This window comes from Apis dorsata, unplaced genomic scaffold (genome assembly GCF_000469605.1).
Source record: "Apis dorsata unplaced genomic scaffold, Apis dorsata 1.3 scaffold_429, whole genome shotgun sequence".
NCBI classification, from domain to species: Eukaryota; Metazoa; Arthropoda; class Insecta; order Hymenoptera; family Apidae; genus Apis; species Apis dorsata.
The window spans coordinates 133,420-137,522 of NW_006263682.1; the positions used below are offsets into that span (position 1 = coordinate 133,420).

The following is a 4,103-nucleotide window of genomic DNA, read 5'->3' on the forward strand; positions in this document are numbered from 1 at the left end:
CGAGAAATTGGGAAAGGGCGTCGACGCGACGCGAGACAAAGGAATCGCAATTGCGAGAGACGTCAAGGACAAAGTTGGCGACAAGGTGTCGGAAGGTGTGCGAAAGGTATCCGAGGTTGGTAAAGCTGTTGGCGAAAAAGTGACGGATGGCGCGAAGGAGATTGGCACGGGGGTGGAAGCCGGGGCGAGACAAGTAGGAGACGCTGCAAAAGCGACGAGAGATAAAGTGGCGGCTGGCGTGAAGGATCGCAAGGACGAAGCGATCGCCTCTGCGAGGGATGCCAGGGATAAAGTCGCGGAGAGAGTGGTGGAGGGTGGCGAAGCGGTTGGGGAAAAAGTGGCGGCTGGTGTGGGGAGAGTGGAAGCAGCCGTTGGAAAAGCGGCGGACGAGACGAAAGGGACGAAGGACAGAGTATGTAAAGAAATTCGAGACGATGTCGAAAGTACGAAGCAACGAGTTTCCTCGGGGACAGATGCGCTAGTCGAGGGTGCAACCTCTGCGAAGGATAAAGCGACGAAGGAGGCTAAGAAGGCTAAGGAGAAGGGTAGCGGCTTCCTTACGGGATTGTTCAAGGGAGCGAAACAGGCGACCGACGACGTTGCCGACGAGGTGAAGGAATTTCTGGGCGCGACTAGGAGAGAGGCAGCGGAGGAAGAAGCTCGAGCCCGCGAGGCGAGGGACAAGGCAGCTGCGGAGGCGAGGGACGCCGAGAAGGCAGCGGGCGAAAAAGTATCGGACGTTGGCAAAGCGGTTGGCGAGGGGGTGAAACGAGTCGAACAGCGGACGGATGCTGCGATTCGTGACGCGGTCGATAGCGCGAAAGCGGCAAAAGATAAATTAACAACGACGGACGCCAAGGATAAAGCTGCGTCTGTCGCGAGAGACGCGAAGGATAAAGTGAAGGAGAAGGCGAGCGAGGGTGGAGAGAAAGTATCAGAAGCGGGTAAACGAGCGGTGGGAGAGAAAGTAGCAGTGGACGNNCGCGAAGAAAGTTGAGGCCGAAAATATAGGCGATGGTGCAAAAGCGGCGAGAGAGGAGGAGAAAGTAGGAACAGAAGTTAAGAAAGAAACGGACACGGCAGCGGATGCTGCGTCATCGGCGAAAGATAAAGTAGCAAAAGATGCTAAAAAAGGGAAGGAAAAGGGTAGCGGTTTCTTTTCCGGATTACTAAAGAGCGCGAAGCATGCCGTGGACGAAGTGTCGGAGGAGGTGAAGGAGTTCGTTGACGAAACGAAGAAGGAGACCGCGAAGGAGGAGGCGCGGGCGCGCGAAGCGTTGGCGAGGAAAGCGGATGCGGCGAAGGATAAGGCCGGGGCTGACTGGAACGATGCGAAAGATAAGGTGAAGACAAGCGCGAAAGACGCGATGGACGCAGTTGGAGGAAAAATAACCGAGGGAGTGCAAAAGGTATCGGACGCTGGGAAAATTGTGAGCGGAAAAATCGTAGAAGGAGCGAAAGGAGTGGAGGCAAAAACCGAAGCAGCTGCTCGAGATGCCGTCGAGAGTGGTAGAGCTGTCAAGGACAAAGCAATCTCCGACGCGAAGGGCGTTAAGGACGCGATCGCAACATCCGTCAAAGATGCTAAGGACGGTGTCGGTGAGAAAATATCCGAAGGCGTGGAGAGAGTATCGGACGCTGGTTCATTTGTATCCGCTAAATTGGTGGATGGAGCGAAGCGAATTGGCGGNGAGAAACGGAATCGGTCGCAAGAACGACGAAGGACCCTTTATCGGAGGAAATTAAAGGCGATGCTGCGAGGGAGAAAGCGATTTCTTCTGGGGTCGCGGAGGAGGCGAGAGACAAAGCCTCGAAGGAAGGTAAAAAGGGGAAAGAAAAGAGTGGCGGTTTTCTGTCGGGGTTGATCAAAGGCGTGAAACATGCGGCGGACGAGGTTTCGGGCGAGGTTAAGGAATTCTTCGACGAGACGAAGAAGGAAGCTGTCGAGGAGGAGGCGCGCGCTCGCCGAGCATTCGTCGCTAAAGCGAAAGAGGCGGACGCGGTTAAAGACGAGATTGCGACTGGCGCGAAAGACGCCAAGGAGAAGATCGGTGAGAAAGTAACCGCTGGTGTGCAAAAGGTGTCGGATAAAGTCGTGGATGGAGCGAAGATCGTGGAAATAAAAACGGAAACTCGAGCGCGAGAAATCGCCGAGAACGTCGAAGCGACGAGGGACAAAGCGGTGGCGGATGCGAAAGATGCCGGAGAGAAAGTTGCAACTGCGGCGAAGGATACGAAGGACAAGATCGGTGAAAAGGTGTCGGAAGTTGGGAAAGCTGTAGGCGCTAAAATTACCGATGGAATAAAGAAAACGGAAGCAAAAGTGGAAACAATCGGTCGGGATGTGAGCGATGGAGCGAAAACGACGAGGGACAAATTGGTCAAGGAGACGAAGGAAGACAGCTCGATCGTGAAAGAGAAAATCAGCTCTGGGGTGGATACTGCGATGGATGGCGCGAAAGCAGCGAAGGATAAAGCTTGGAAGGAGGGTAAGAAGGCGAAGGAGAAGAGCGGTGGTTTCTTGTCCGGTTTGATCAAAAGCGCGAAACACGCCGCCGATGAAATTTCCGGGGATGTTAAAGATTTCGTGGACGAGACGAAGAAAGAGGCAATCGAGGAAGAGGCTCGCGGCCGCGTGGCAGCGTCCGAAAAATCGAAACAGGTCGAGGTTGCCGCGGAAAAAATTGGCCTCGCGGAAAGTGGGAAAAGTGGGAAAGGCAAGGTTAAAAGCGCGCAGAGAGTATCGGATTCGGGTAAAGTTGGCAGCGAGAGGGACACCGGAAGAATTTTTGGAGAGAAATTATCGAGTCAAGTAGGACAGAGATTCATCGCGGTTAGTAGCGACCCTAAAAGCGCGGTGGCCGAGTTTCTGGAAGAAATGAAACGCGACTCCGCGTGGGACAAGGTGCACTTCCAACACGAGCCGGACGTCCATTTGTACGAAAACGTGGACACGATGTTCGTGAAAGAGAGGAAAGAGGAGGGTGAATCGAGAGAGGGTGGAACGGGGAAACACGAGAAAGAATCGTCAAAAAAATCGGCGGCGAAAGTTGCTTATTCGGTTTTCGATACGCACGATCCACTTTCTGAGCTAGATTCCGAGGCACGGATCAGGCTGTCCGAAAGAGGGATCGAGGACAGCGATGGTGGCGGGGAATCGATGTTCAAGAAAGTATCTCGCATTCCACAAAGAGTTAGTTCCTCGACGGAACGGGTTAGCCCTAGTAGTTCGTCGGATAGTAGTAGTTCGACGGTTAGGATATTAAATGTATTTAGAAACGTAGAGCACCTCGAGCCTCGCACACGACAAACCGTCACCACAGTCGTAACAAAGTCTGTGCGGACGGCAGCGACCCCACCACCCAGTCCCGCCGAGTACACTGACAGTAGAATTGAAGGTATCTTGCAATAATTTGCGTTATATAAATATTACATACCAGCTGTGTGTAACATGATTAATTAAGTTGATGCTTTTCTATAACTTATGTTTTGGTAGTCGTACCAAAATGGCCTAAGAAGGCCATTGCACTCTTATCATTCGTAATGAATATCTAACACTCTTGATCTTAATCACTTTTAGTGTACTAATGTTTACACGATCTTTTACGAAGCAACAACGTCAAACGTACTATAAAGTGTGTATTTTCCTTTTTTTTTTTTTTTTTTTTTTTATCTATCTAAAAATACGACGAACAAATACGTGATAAGTTTATCGCTTTTGCGATCACTGTTTCAAAAAATTACGTATTTCAAACTTGTATCATATTTTTTTTTTTTTTTTGATAATCTAATCGATCGTCGCGATTGCCCACTTTATAGTATGAGAAATCTAAATGAAAAGAAGATACATCGTGATCGACCGTAGAAAATACATATGTAAAAAACAACGTGTTTACCATTATTTCTATTTATTTGCTGTTATTATTTTCAGTTTTTGCGTTTTAACTTTGTTTAACAATTCTTTAATGCATGTTTCCAGGTTTTCTTATGCTATTTTTTAACATTATAATATTATCCACCACCAAAAATGTTTTATATATTCATCGATAACGAGATTTATCGGTCCAAAAAAAAAAAAAAAAAGAAAAAGAAAAAAAAACCGA

General features: G+C 49.4%; 1 protein-coding gene and 1 long non-coding RNA gene across 12 annotated transcripts in view; one reads left to right on the plus strand and one right to left on the minus strand.

Annotated features, from left to right (window-relative positions):
- Nucleotides 1-4,103, plus strand: part of LOC102681644 (ankyrin-3-like) — an 80,239-nt gene that overhangs the window by 64,846 nt on the left and 11,290 nt on the right. The gene's annotated exons all lie outside the window — the stretch shown is intronic.
- Nucleotides 1-4,103, minus strand: part of LOC116186105 — a 13,857-nt gene that overhangs the window by 7,478 nt on the left and 2,276 nt on the right. The gene's annotated exons all lie outside the window — the stretch shown is intronic.